At 47.8% G+C, this 14,722-nt stretch overlaps 1 long non-coding RNA gene across 6 annotated transcripts in view; it reads right to left on the bottom strand.

The window, feature by feature from the left end:
• Positions 1-11,316, bottom strand: part of LOC120094273 (uncharacterized) — a 17,467-nt gene extending 6,151 nt beyond the window's left edge. Inside the window, exons 1-4 of one of the 6 annotated variants that reach the window (XR_010054284.1) lie at positions 10,922-11,316; positions 7,192-7,946; positions 6,776-6,861; positions 537-763 (exon numbers count right to left, since the gene is read on the bottom strand). This is a non-coding gene — a long non-coding RNA (uncharacterized LOC120094273). The remainder of the gene's footprint in view (positions 1-536; positions 764-6,775; positions 6,862-7,191; positions 7,947-10,921) is intronic. The other 5 variants (XR_010054285.1, XR_010054286.1, XR_005488506.2 and 2 more) reach the window with 5 other exon arrangements.
• Positions 11,317-14,722: the final 3,406 nt, after the last annotated feature.

Genomic DNA, 14,722 nt, shown 5'->3' with positions numbered 1-14,722 from the left:
GAAGCAGCCAGAAGATTAGGATATATTGCCAGAGTTAGTTTGAGGTCAAGCAGAGCATTTCAGGAAGAACTGAGAGAAGCTAGGTTGGATCAGTCAGCTTGGAGAGGAGTTTGAGCCAGAACAGCTGAGTTAAACCAGCCAGCCAGAGTTCAGAAAGAGCTAAGAAAGGGTGAGCTTATTCAGTGCTAAGTCTCAGAGGCCGAAAGTATTCTGGGCCTAGATAAGATTGTACGGAACATAGAAGCTTCTAGGGCTAGGCCTGGGTTAGCAGACAGAGGCAGTAAGCCTCCCAGGTAACAATTAACACAGAATAAAAGTTATAATTACAGTCTAGCACCTACTTGGTATCAGGAACATGCAGGGATCCTGCCGGTGAGCCCGGTCCCATTTGGGGTACTAGCAATGTGCCAGGTTTTCTCAGATTTCAGCTTCCCTTCCCATATCTGAAATTGCCAGCCTCCTCCAGACTCTTATTGGAGGGGAAAGCTGCTTCTTCGGTCAAGGTTCCCCCTGCCGTTGTCAGGACTGTCACTCACCTTTTCTTACCCTCAGGAATGGCCAGTCTGTAGATACTGGGGTTTGAAGTCTTGGGTTTGAGCTTGGGCGCCAACAGACCCGGTCCCAGTTCTTTCGTAAATAGTTGCTGTGGGAGTCAAGAGTCACCTTGAAGAGTGCAGATCTGGTTTAAAATTCAAACAGAGACACAACTCCAGGTAGGCAATGCCGGAGCTGACAGCAGGACGCATGCTGTACTGTTGACCTGCTTAGGAGGGAAATTAACTTCTGAAAAGGCGAGTGATGAAAAGACACCTGAAGATTAGGAAAACAAAACAACTGGATTTTCTCCTCAGGATTGAATAGGAAGCAGGGGCAGTTTCTTTCTCTTACATCAAAAATACGTATTTTGCATTATGAAACTGAATTATGTGTACGTGGCATGATTTAGGATCCCTGTTTCTTACCAGCTTTGTGGTTGTGGAGCCATTTCTTTAAGTATTATTATTATTATCATTATCATCATCATCATCATCATCAGCCATTACTCCCCCCCCCATGTCCCCTCCCATGGTTCCTCATCCCACTCTTCCTCCCATTTGCCTCCGAGAGGGTGATCCTCCCTATCAGGCCTCTACCTTCCCTGGAGCCTCAGGTCTCTCAAGGATTAGGCTCATCTTCTCCCACTGAGGCCAGACCAGGCAGACCTCTGCTGTGTATGTGCCTCAGACCAGCCCATGTGTGCTCCTGGTTGGTGGTTCAGTCCCTGGGAGCTCCCTGGGGTCTGGGTTAGTTGAGGCTCTTTGTCTTCCTATGGGGTCAACCTCCCCTTCAGCTTCTTCAATCCTTGCCCTAATTCAACCTCAGTCCAATGGTTGGGTGTGAGTATCTGCATCTGTTTCAGTCAGCTGATGGTAGGGCCTCTCAGAGGACAGCCATGCTTGACTTCTCTCTTCAGTATCTTCCCCATTTTGTCCCTGTGGTGCTTTTAGACAGGAACAGTTCTTTTCAAATTGATGTGTGTGTGTGTGTGTGTGTGTGTGTGTTTGCACACACATAGGTATACATACACATATGGAGACCAGAGGTCAACACTGTGTAACCCTCAGTTCTTTTGAGACAGGGTCTCTCATTGAACCTGGAGCTCCCTAATCTCACCAGGGATCCTCCTGTCTTTACCTCCCTGTCCTGGTCTTGCAGGCAGATGCTTCCTTCCACACTCAGCTTTTCTAGGGCACTGAACTCAGATCCTCATGCTTGTGGTTTAATCATCCCCCCAAGACCTGCCCTAATATCTGCACAATTTTCACAGGATGATAATTCGATAGATACACAATTAAAGTGCTAACACCTAATGTCTAGATCCTTCCCTGCTTCCAGGCTTGAGACAGTCTTGAGTTGTCACTTCTGTCTCTCTCTCTCTCTCTCTCTCTCTCTCTCTCTCTCCTAGACTTTTTTTTCCTGAATCTCATGCTGTCTGTTCACACTCACTGAGGAAACTCATATCATGCTCTTGGCTACTTGTCTTCCACTTGGTAAATGTCAGCCCTTAAAATGGCCAAGATTATTATTACTTGACAGTTGGAGCCACGAGGCTCAGGAAAATCATATTCTGAACCTTGGTCTGATCAAGGTCCGATCTGAAGGTTGGACTCTTCAGAAGGGGGTTGAGTAAAAGGGATCACCACGGAAAATTATTTTAATGCTCCATCTGCTAGCCTGGGCAGAGAGAAAGCATGGGCCCCTCAGCCAGCAGGTGGCCTGGCTTGGATTCCCCATTGAAAAGGAGGAGGTGGGGGAGGGAGGGAGGAGGGAAGAGGCATTCTGAGCTGTGAGAATCAGGGAAACCAGTGTTGTTAGACAGGTGCCATTAGAACATGCTGGAGCAAGAAGAAATTGTAAACAGAGGACCAGAGGGTCAGAGAGAGGACCAGAATGGCTGAGTAAGGCCTCAGCTGGCAAGCCAGATGGGAAGCAGGAGGCACCAAATGGAAAACTGGCTATGCCCGCTGTGGTCCACTTTCTTCCCAGGCCAAGAAGGGGGAGGGTTGGGCTTACACCTCCTCAAGTGCCTTGTTGAAGGAATCTAGGAATGTGGGTATCAGGGAAAGACTCTTTCAAAACCATTTCTGGGCCATATGTGGAGGGAGGGCGAGGCTTCAGTATTATCACTGGTTAAAGGCCAGCCTGGGTTTCTGAGTAAAGCAGGCTAAACCAGGTTATAGTGTGAGGTCTGTCTCAAGAATGAATGGGAAATGACTCAATAAAGGCTCTTGCTAGAACCTTAGAACCCACACACTGGAAGGAGAGAACCAACTCCCACAAGTTGTCCTCAGACCTCCACAGGTACACTGGGGATGCATGTGCACAAGAACTCATGTGTACAAACACACACACACACACACACACACACACACACACACACACACACACACACTCGCATGCACGCACTATGCAAACACTTAGGTACACACTCTAAAGAAAGTGACCTGGGAGATGCTTATCGTACAAACATGAGGAGCTGAGTTCAAATCCCCAGAGCCCATGTAGGCCAGGCTCTGTAGAACACATCTGTAATTCCCATGCCTCTATAGGGGAAGTGAGAGGGGTAGATAGAGTTCTGGGAAACCCACGGGCCAGTTAGCCCGGCAACACACTTCTCTATAAAAAAAAAAAAAGTGAAAATTGAGGGAAGAATAAGAGAGTTAAAAAGAAGATGGTGGTAGTGGTGAGTCAGGTGCTCAGTGTGGAGGCAGGAGAATTGCTGAGGAGCCGGGAATCCGTAGCAGGCGACTTTCCTTAGGAATTCCGGTTGGCATTTGCTTTACTTCCCGTACACTCTGCCCATGATTTCCATCTCTTCCGGCTCCTCATGTAAGCTTTTTCTGGTTTGGAGTGACCCTCCAAGACTGCTGGCCCCCAGCCTAGAGTCTGTCGCAAGCTGCCCAGACCTTACCCTGACAGGGTTGCTGGGGAAACTCCTCAGGTATCCTCTGTAGGCACTTAAGCTCGAGGGGTTAGAACAAGCCTCTTGCATTTGCAGTGGGAATCGCAGGAAGAGTTACGGGTTGTTATGGTTTAATCTGAAACATCCTTATATGCTCATTTTTTTCTTTTTTAAGCAGTAGGTACCCAGCTTAGGGCACATTGTGAGGACTGGCGATCCTTTAGAACGCACAGCCGGACTAGAAGAAGTTGGTTACTAAGGGGCGGGGCTTTGGAGTTTGTCCCCGCCCATAGTCCCAGACATGGTCTCTGCTTCTGGGTTGCTGCCACGAACACTCCCACCATCATGAACCCCGTCTTCACGATTATGGAGTAAATCTTTTGAATCTGTGAGCTAAAGTAAACCTTTGCTTCCAAAAGTTGTTTCCCCCAGGTGTGCTGCTAACTAAGTTGGTGGTCAACAGAGGTAGGGAGGCTCTGCCACTCACTTAGGGAGCGTTAACTGGCACATTATCTGACCTACACCTCGTTTTCCCTATTTAATCTTGCCACACGGGAGTCTTTCTTCTCACTGGTATTACCATAAGGGGTCGCTAGGAGAAACTGTGTAAACACTTAACATTCTTTAAATAATAAATACTAATTATTCTTATTATCCGTGTCTCAAATACACCATCACGATTCATCTACATTAATTCCTATATAATTTGCTTTCTCAGTGTGAGGGCATTAGAATAAGCTCTAAATTACTGGGCGAACATTCTACTCATGTTTATTTGGAAGACCGCTGTCCAAAGGCACAACTAACGAGCAGAGAAGCATCTGGAAATGGAAGTTTTTGAAGAACAGATGGAGACAATGACACCTTGTGGAGGTGAAAAGCAGAAGAGACAGCGGGGGAGGAATGGAGCGATCAGTCTCTCCCTGGAGGGGTCCATCTGTGTTCTTACAGAATCAAGTCCCTGCAGCCCACGAGAACCTCTGGTTCCGTACTTTCTTCAGAAAGGGCTTGATACTTGATCATGGAAGAAGGGTGGTGTGTATGTGTGTGTGTGTGTGTGTGTGTGTGTGTGTGTGTGTAACAATGGAGAAGTCTGACAGTGCCGGTGGCCATCATTAACATCTTCCTCTGATGTCATGGCTGACTGACAATTTTATGATCTGCCCTTCAGCAGGGAGCTCCCAGGGCAGGCTTTGAGGGCAAGTGTGGCAGCCAAGTAGACAGATCCACTGCCTCTGTGTGGCTTGTGAACTGTCATGGTAGACACTATATTCACTGTCTCCAATCCTGACACTCCCCTGTGGGCCGACTCCATCTGGTCCTCACTCTTAGCTTGGAGACTTAATGACCAAACAAGCCCAGAGAGGTTAGATGGGTCTCCTGTGGGCACAGATGGCAAGCAGAAGAGTTGGAGGCCAGATACATATAATCTGAACCCAAAATGTGGGTTGCCCCCTAAAACTGTTCCTAAAGCAGAACTCAACGCAAAGAGGCCACTTGAAGCTTGTCTCCCATATCCCTGTGCCCAACACCAGGTTCTCTCTTAGCTCAAGATTGTATGGGTCGGCAGCAGGGTGGCTGCTGTAAGTGGGCAGTCTGGAGGGCCTGAGATAGCCTGGCTGTAGCAGACAGAGTAGCAGTGGCTGCAGGCTGCAGGCTTTGAGCTTGAGGGCACTGCTGTTGCCGGTGATCCTTCAGCCCATTGCTCTCTGCTTGGCCACAGTGGGAATCAGGTCTTGTATCTATAGACTCTGTTGACTTGGCTCTAGTCATTACACCTTCTCTCTTCCGGTTCCACACCTTCCTTTTTCTGTATGCAACTCTGGTTGGACTCCCCCCAACCCTTCGAATATCCAGTGTTTTAATGTATACACTTAAATCCTGTTTGTTTCAAGTTTTGCCCCCAGCCTAGAAAAGCTGAAACCAAGCTCAAGTCACCTTCTGCTGTTGCTGCCCTCTCTCCGTCCTTCTTACAGTTGCCACCATGTGAGTTCATAGCTGTCCCTGTCACAACCCTTCAGTGAAGTGGGTCATTCTTCATCCGCCTCATAATTTTTGTTTTTTTAAATTGCCATGGCAAGATTTTAAGGAAAGCAATTTAGAAGGAGAAGAGTCGTATTTCGGCTCCTGGCTTCAGAAGTAAAGCCTGCAGTTGGCTGGTTCGGTTGTGTGTGGGAGTTTGGTGAGCTAGACCGCTGCCACCGCAGGGCATGATGGGACAAAGCTGTTTCTCTCACTGTGGCCGACGGAGAGAATGAGCTGATGTTAGCAGGCCTTACCCACTTCTGCGTCTGTTCCAGATGTGTTCCGGTCTGTGGGATGGCGCTGTCACCCTCAGGGAATGTCTGCCTCTCAGTTGCAGGTTCCTCTGGGAACCTCCTCACTGGTTGCATAGCATTTGCTCCCCCGGTTTCCTAAGCCTCTCTCCGCCCAATCGAGTTGCTTGCGGAGGTGAACGTCACAGCCCTGCCATTCCTTTTCAGTGACAACATCCTTTTCTCCTCATCACTTGGCTCATTCACGTTTAATCTGATCCTCTATCACTGAAAGGAAAGCTCAGGAATTTGCTCCCCGGGATCTTGCATTTTAAAGTGTTGCTCTTTTCTCTGAGCAAAGATTGGATGTCAAGTCCTGCGTTCCTAGTTTGTGTGAGGACTTTATTAGCATTTTCCTATGGCATCATTTTAATATATATGTGATTATTATTATTATGATTATTAAATATATGTGTGTATGTGTGAGTTTATGGGAACCGAGTGTATGCAGGAGCCTGCAGTGACCAGCAGAGGGCATCAGAATCTCTGGAAATAGAGTTATTTCTGGCTGTGATTTTGTGAAGCTCCTCTGTCAAGATTATCAAGCGCTCTTAACCACTGGGGCATCCTCTAGCCCCAGCATCTTTTGTAGTGCTGAGGTACTGTTTGAGGCATGGAGGTGTTTGTATTTTTGTATTTTTTTTTTAACTTTAAGGTAAATTGGGCCCTTTGCTTGGCTGCTCAAAGTACTGTTTCTGAATATCTAAGCTATACCTTGATATTGTCTATCATGGGCTTTCTTCATGGTAGCTCTTTTTTATCAATATGTACTAGAATCACAGAGGATTGTGGGCCTCCACGTGGGTTCTGGGGACTGAACCTGAGTCCTGTGAATGAACGAACCATCGCTCCAGCCCTGTGTAGAGTTGTGGGAGTCCCTTGAATATTTTAGATATTTCCTCATTACCAGACATTTCGAAAGTGTGTTCTTACCTTCTGAATGCTGCCTTTCCCTCTTTATATTACTTGATCCGAACAAGTCTTTTAATTTGGATGTTCTCTTTCCACACCTACTTACTTTTATCTGTGAGGGGCCGTGCTTCTGGTGTCCTGTCCTCAGCAAATGCTTGCTAAACCCAGTTCAGGAAACAGCGCCTTCTGCTCCTTACACCGAAGATTAAAAAAGAAAAATGCTTTTTTTAAAAAAAAAAACAAACACTTTTGTGTGCATGGTGATGGTGTTTCCCTGCTCTTTGTGAACAATTAATTTCTTTTCTGGCCAATGTTTTCATTTTTCTTTGTTGTTAGCTTGCATGTGTTGTTTGGTTTCCTTCCCTCCTCCCTTCCTCCCTTCCTTCCTTCCTCCCTCCCTCCCTTCCTCCCTCCCTCCCTCCCTCCCTTCCTTCTTTCTTTCTTTCTGGCCATATCTGAACAAAATGAATTCTTTATACATAAACTTTTCCTGCTAGGAGGAGCTTTGAGATGTGGGCTTACATGGACCCCAGGGTGCTTTTTAGCTTTATCTCTGGAGAAATCACCAGTGCGGGGTTATTTATAGTTGGAAATTTTTCCGTCTTCCACTTGTCTTGGTAACAGACTGCTTCCTGCAAACGCAGGGCCTGTTTCCATTGAAGCACCTTCCTCTTCAGCACCCTGTCCTCACGGTTTGCTGACGGCTTCGTGTTCTTTCAAAGGAGGAGGTTTTTGACCCCTGGAGAGCACCATCTTGTTCAGACAACTGTGCTCTGGCAGTCTTGTCTGACGTACACCCGAGATGCCCTTGCGAGCTCCTCCCTGGGCTTCATAGCTGGTCTTGAATCTGTCACATTGCGAGTGAAACTTAGCTATTTCCCGTGAGATTTTTTTAAACCTTTAATTTTATTATTAATATTATTTTAAGAGTTGTTTCTATTATTTTTAATTATATGCATGTTTCTGTCTGTGCACGTGAGTCCAGAACTCCTTGGAGGTCAGAGGTGTTTGGATCCCCAGGAGCTGGAGTGACAGACTACTGTAATCTACCTGATGTGGGTGCTGGGGGCTGAACTTGGGTCCTCTGTGAGAGCAGCATGCATTTTAAACCACTGAGTCATCTCTCTAGCCCTCCTATTATGCTTGACATTGGAGTGATTTTCTAGAGAAAAGTGAATCTGGTCCATACACACAAGAGGCCCAGGTAGCTGTATCGTTTTCTCCTTTTTCCTTTGGGTCAGTTTGAGTCTCCTGGTCCCTAAGATAGAGTATGGGACCTGGGGAGAACAAGAACCATGGTTACAGAGCATAGTGGCCAGACTCTGACTCTGCTACCTGCTGGGCATGACCTTTCTTCTGTGCCTTAAATTCCTCCCCTCCCCTCCCTTCTTCTTCCCCTCCCCTCCCCTCCCCTTCCCTTTCCTTGCCTTCCCTCCTACCCTCCTCCCCTTCCTCCCTCCCTCCCTTCCTCCCTCCCTCCTTCCCTCTCTCCTTTTTCCGTCTTCATTTTATCTTTTGTTTTGAAACGGCATCTCACCTATCGCAGGCTGTTCTCAGATCCACTATGTAACTATAACCAAGAGTGCCATTGAACCCTCATCTGCCTCCTCTAGAGCTGGGATTACACGTGTGCACCATCACACATAGTTTATGTGGTGTTAGAGAGCAAACCCAGCGTTTCATGCACACTAGGTGAGCCCTCCACCCTCTGAGCTCTATCCCCAATCCTACCTTATTTATTTAATTAAATTATGTCATGGTCATAATGATTATAGCCAACATTTCCCCACTGCCCACACTATGAGAGCAGGCCTTCTCAGATTCCCCACTGTCCACGCTGTGAGAGCAGGCCTTCTCAGAGCTTTGTATATCTCAACTAATTTAAGGTTCACCTGGTGCGATCCTCACAGATGATGAAACAAGCAACAAAGGGTTAAGTAAACAGCAGGGGTTCCTTCCAAGCCTGCACTCTCTGCCACACCCACCTAGAGACCTGCAGGGACCTCATGGAGCTGTTGGAAGGATTAACCTATAGTGTATACCAAGATGCCATGTAAGAACAGGGGAGTTTCTCACCTCCCTCCCTCCCTCCCTCCCTCTTCCTGTTTCTCATCCCCATTTTCCTGTACACACTCTGTAGTGATGACACAGAGTGGAATGCTGGTTTGATATGATTTCAGATGATAAATTAAGATGTCAAAGGAAGTCTCAAACATTTGAAATAATTCCTTCTTGTAGCATGTTTACAATGCTGACCTTGGCTTTCAAGATAAAATAAGACAGTGGCAAGAAAACTAATTCATTCATTCATCCATTCATTCATTCATTTTTGGTTTTATTTTGGGTTCCCCATGTCTCATGGTCTTAAGGAGCTAATGGCAGAACAGAAAGGAAGGAAATGCTCATAGATCACAATTGGAGAGTGTCAACTCAGGTGGCTGTCCCAGGTTGTAGATGGAATTAGATGAAGAGTGTGGTCTCCACCGTCTTCAAGGACTTTTAGAATTGTCTGCTTTATGGTGGCCTGTGCCCCAGGGTTCTAAAGATCACAACCGGTTCTGACTGGGATTTATGACCAATGGCTGTCAACTCTCTTCCCCTGTGTGATTGTGGCATTTTCACAAGGAGTTGTGCCCTGTGCTTGCCCACTCTTGGTCTTGTCCCTTATCTCTCAAAGGCTCTGGGCTTGCTAGTGAGGGGAGCACAGGGTACAGCTCCCTGTGAGAGTTCGAAGGGGAGGGGAGGGCGAGGAAGGAGTGAGCAGGTGGACGGGGTAAACAGAGGGAGACTGATCCCAATTCCATGTTGCCTTCTAGAATCTCTGGTCTGCTTAGCTTTGGTCAGAGGTCCACACATGAGCAATCAGAGGGGCCTCGGTGACATTGTGAATGAGGGACAGAGTCTGTGAAGAAGGAGAGAGACAAGGACAGGAAGAGAGGACCTCACCACCTTGAGCTCCACCTCTAGCAGCTGGGACCTTGACGTAGCTGAAGATCTAGACTCTGGATGAGTTGTGACTGACCAGGGAAGTTGGAATCCTCAGTTTCCAGGCCCCCGTCTGAGCCTAATTACCTGTTGGCATGCCTCCTAGCATTGTGCCCTTGTTACGGTATGAAATAAAAAAATGGCGGAAGACTGGTTTCTGCATATCACTCAGCACTTTCTCTCCCAGGCTCCCTCTGACCCGGGATTCATGAGCTTTTCCAGCGCAGCACCCTGCCCTCACTCACAGCTCCCTTGGTGGGTGGCTGCCATGCCAGTTTCATACAGACCCCGCCTATCTCGAGGTTCTCTTACTGTGGACTCAACTAAGTCACCACAAGAAAGAACACACCACACAACCTCTGATCCAATTGATGAGATATAATTTGCCCATCTAGACAGCACAAAATCCTGTACACACCCATCCCTTAAAAACAGTCATGACAACCTGTATCTATGGGCAGAGGACAATCTTATTAGCATCTGCCTCCATGTTCTCCTAGCTCTTCCTCCTTGCTCCTTCCCTCTCTCTTCTCTTCTCCCTTCTAAAATCTCTGTTCCAGCCTCCCTTCCTTCTCATCCAATGACAGGCCTTATTTTATCTTGTCTGCCTTCACCTGCATAAGGACATCAACCTACAGGTCCTCTTGCTGCCAGCACATCAGACTATTTGCCCTGGCAGCTTCGCCCTCCCCCTTCTCCTTAACTCCACAGGACAGGGACTTCCCTAGCCTGTCCCCTCTGGCAGCTGATGTCTTCTCCCACTCACTGCCTTTTGATAGCAGCAGTGGCCCCTCCTGTACCTGTGGGGCAAGTGGACCATGCCACCAGACAGACAAACTGATAAGACTTGATCTTCAAAAACTCCAGTAAATCTCATAATTGAGAATGGCAGGCATTGGAACCAGCTCCTGGCCAGGGTTTACCTGTCCTGGAACACGTAACCATGACACCCACTGAGAGGACCATGACAACCCATCACTTAGCATAAAAAACTAGTTCTCTGTGCTGATGAGCTATCTAGATAGGCCCTGAGTGTTTAGCCAATGAGTTATCCTTTCTGGGCATCCCTTCCTGCAAAAGGTATTTGATCCTTGGTTCACCCTGAGTAAGATGCATTCAGAAACGCCATTTATAAAGCAGTTTGGACAAGCAAGGACCGTTTCCTTCATCAAGGATCGCCGCATGGGAGACCTTCCTTGTAAAGAGCCATGCCTAAATCTCCTAGAGCGGGCCTCTCTTCCAGCCCCTCTCTACTTTTGGTACTCACTAGGTGTTGGGGTTTAAATCTTGGCTCGAGTCCAGACAGAACGCACCAAACCAACATGGTTCCACGTGGAGAGGTTTAACGAGAAGAATAGCAGGCGGGGAGAAGTAAAGGAGGCCAAGGGCACGTGGGGGGAAAGGGGTATGGGGAGAGAAGGGACAGGGAAGAGGGCAAAAGCAGAGAAGAACAAAGAGAATGAGGAGGGGGCAAGCAGCCCCTTTTATAGTGTCAGGCACAGTTGGCTGTTGCCAGGCAACTGTGGGGTGGAGCATATCTGGCTGCTGCCACGTAGCTATGGGGGTGGAGCTTAGACAGAATGCTAACACTAGGAGTCACTCTGTCCTGGGCTTAGCCATCCCCTTCCTGCCTGGCCCACGAGAGAAGGGCAGACCCTTGGATCGCCTTTTCAACTCCTTGTGGTCGCCAGCGGCATCTGGGCACATAGGAGATGGAGTACCACAGCATCTGTCCCAGCTCCAACTGTTTCTCACCCAGAAAAACACAGCTAGGACCCCCATCTTGAACTGGTTCTGCCTTTTCTCAGTAGCGTGTTTTCTGCACGCCAGGGGCAAAGCAGACACTCAGCCCAATACTGGCCTTTGACCTAAGGCACTCAGATCTTTCTAGAAGAGAGCATGACTGCCTTCCTTGTCACTTAATTTTTCCCAAGCATCTGGTTCTATCTGTTTTTAGGGAAACAATCTTGGGGGACATTTCATCCCTAAGAAAGTTCTCTAAGGAAAGTTCAAGGAATGGACTGTTGTTTAGAGATCAATGAAAAGGAGATGGAATTTAAATATTAAGAAGAAAGCCCTTGCCTTCAGGTAAAGCTGACATTTGCATCATAATGAGAGGGACTAGCCAGATGGAATTGATTCTGACCAGAATCTCAAATCCTGGTGAGGGAAGAGTCATCAGAATTGATGAGAGGGATATGCTAATCAGGAGTCCAGGGCTGTCCATCACATTCACAGATCTTGAGACCAAGAAGAAGAGTTCCTAAACAGGAAGTGATATAACCTGACATTAAACTTAATTTGGTTTGTTTTCCCATCAGTCCTTGACAGATGCGCGATTGTGGGAGCCTTTGCAGGAGGTGGGGAGAGGACCTCTCTTCTGTCAGAAATGTCTGACTGCTGTTGTCATTATTGTCACAGTGTTAGAAGCCATAGGCGGGAGTGGAAGGGAATTCAAGAGCCTTACCTGGCTCATTATTGAGGAATAATGGAGCATCTTCCAAGAGGAGGAAAATACAGGCTCCAAGTAAATGCTTTCAGTGCCTTGATGACCAGGGCAGTGTTAGTGTCCGAGAAATGGGATCAGTGATATGGAAGATACCTTGCCTTGAAAATTGACTTTCCTGAAAGATATAAGGTTATGTTAGCCTGACCCAGACTTGAATGTGAATTCTCTTACTTTGAAGTAACAAAAGCAGTTCTGTGGGAAGATGGAGATGACAGTGGGGGTGGAGGTGGCCTGTGGTCTCCTCCCTGGTACCGAGACAGCCTTCTATAGCCTTCTTTCTCACTATGAAGTGGGGAATACGGCTCAATTCACACACGGCTCCCTCAGGCTCCTCCGTCACATGGCAAAGGTTTTGCAGGTGTAATCAAGCTCCTTTAGTTGGCCCTGAGTTGATTATGGGGTGATTTTGTGAGCGACCTTGGCCTAATTAGAACTGTCCCTCAAAAGGGGACACGGGCTTCTTTAGGGGCAGAGGTGACAGGTGTGCCCTCAGGGTATTGTCTAGGGTTGCAGAAACTTATTCTCTGCAGATATGAAGAATAAAAAGGCAGGAAATGCAAGGTCTCAGCATTCAGCCAAGTTTTACTGAAAATGAAAGTACACAGTACACAGAGAGAGAGGAGAGAGGGGGAAGGGGAGGGAGGGAGGGAGGAGAAACAGACACAGAAGGGGGAGAGAGAGAGAGAGATGGGGGGGCTGAGAGAGGGGGAGTGCACAAAGCACACAAAGAGACGAGTTCCCTAAGGTAGGAGGGGGAACCAGTGCACTGTTCCTTGAATGTACCCAAGTGCCAAGATAGGGTTTGGGTGGGTTCGTCTGGAGATGTGTTAAGCTGCTTTTCTCCCTGAGAATCAGCCAGTTTGACCTATGGCTGGGGTTTGGATAGTCCAGACAAGGAGAGGGAAGCTGATTTGGTTCTGTCACAGGAGCTCCCTTATGCCAGATTTCCAAGTCCCACTAAACAGGTCCCTGGAGTGTGCAGGGGAGCCCATCACCAAGTCTGTCTTACAGAGGGAGAAGACCCAGAACTGGCCATCTTAAAAGTTGAGGTGAAAATTTCGCCGGTCCACATGGGGTCTCTTTGGCCTGTCTTTCTGTCAGTAGTGATCTCTCAGATTCCTTAGTAGAGCACAGAGATGTGTGTCCACATTGATACAGGAATAATGTCAGTTTGCAGAAGGGCAGGAAACCCCTCCCCACCAGGGCTATAAGGACCATGTCTGAGAACAGGGAATGGTAAGCAAGCAAGAGGAGGAGGGTGCTGTGTAAGCGGCCCACAAAGGGTTGTAGCAACCGGTCCAGAGCTTTTGAGCCTTGGCCCTTTTAGAGTTCTGTGGTCTCCTTCCATTCTCAAGAGTGCCTTTCTCTTCAGTCTTAAGCCATCAGTATCTACACATCCCGGTCCATTTCTTCATGCCAGGATTTAGGAATCCTGAGATCTTCCAGGTGCCCTCTGGACTCAATTCTGCACCCGTAACCGAGGCCCCTCCTTTCTTTTTTTTTTTTTTTTTCGAAGAAAGATGTTTTTATCTACGTTGCAGAAGCAAGTTAACTTGAGTCTTCCAGCTCCAAAGAAGTAATTTCTGTTAACTCTCCCAAAACACCTGGCGGCAGCTCCTTCGGGTGCTAAGCTCCCTGGTGGCAGCTCCTTCCGGTGCTAAGCTCCCAATGAATCTAGGCCAATACTTTGACTCTAGCCTTGTAGGGGTGGTCAGAAACCGTGCCTGGGCTCCCAGCCACAGAAACCTTGAGGGAATGTGAAGCTATCACTTAAAACAACTGGAGTCTGTGGTAAGTTTATAACATAACAATAGAAAATTACCTCAGTGTATTCTTTAAAAAGCTAATTTGAAGTAGCTGGAGCATTTGCCTAGCATGCTTAAAGCCCTGGGACGGTCTCTCGGCACCACAGAAACTTGCCCTGGTGGTACTTCCTTATCCTGCCAGCACGTGGGAGGCGGAGGCAGGAGCCTCGAGAGTTCAACGTTAAGGCAGTGGCTATAACTCAGTTCCCAGAGTACTTGCTTAGTCTGTGTGAAGCCTTTGGTTTGATTCAGGGACAGTGGCCCAGGCCTGTAATTTCAGGACTTAGGAGGCAGAAGCAGGATGGTCAGGAGTTCAAAGCCAGGCTGGGCAGTAGAAAATTCTACCTCGAGAAACAAAACAAAACACCTTATTGTAGCAATGCCTTGTGTAAATTTCTCTGCTGAGGAGGGCAGAATGTGGCTGACTCATTCACATTTCTGCGGCTAACTGTGTGTGAATCTCATCTGTTTGGGGTGTCTTTCATCCTGCTGGTGCCTGGTACCTGGTGTCCTCTCTGCCATGTTCTCTTTCTTCTCAACAGCACTGGTGGGGGGGTTGTGAGAGCCTCACGGGTGGGGGGGGTAGGGGTGGTGGTGGGGAACAGGACACCACAGGACACACTTCCAAGGCTAGGATTTGCAGCTCTCTCCCCTGCCTCTGTTTTTATCCTGATGTGCTCTGTCTACTGCTGCTAAGTCTCAGTTCAGTTCGATGATTACGAGCAACATTTATTGAACATCTGCTACATACACT

This window comes from Rattus norvegicus, chromosome 8 (genome assembly GCF_036323735.1).
Source record: "Rattus norvegicus strain BN/NHsdMcwi chromosome 8, GRCr8, whole genome shotgun sequence".
NCBI classification, from domain to species: Eukaryota; Metazoa; Chordata; class Mammalia; order Rodentia; family Muridae; genus Rattus; species Rattus norvegicus.
Note: the sequence above shows the minus strand (reverse complement) of the source record. Positions and strands in the feature narration are given on the sequence as shown.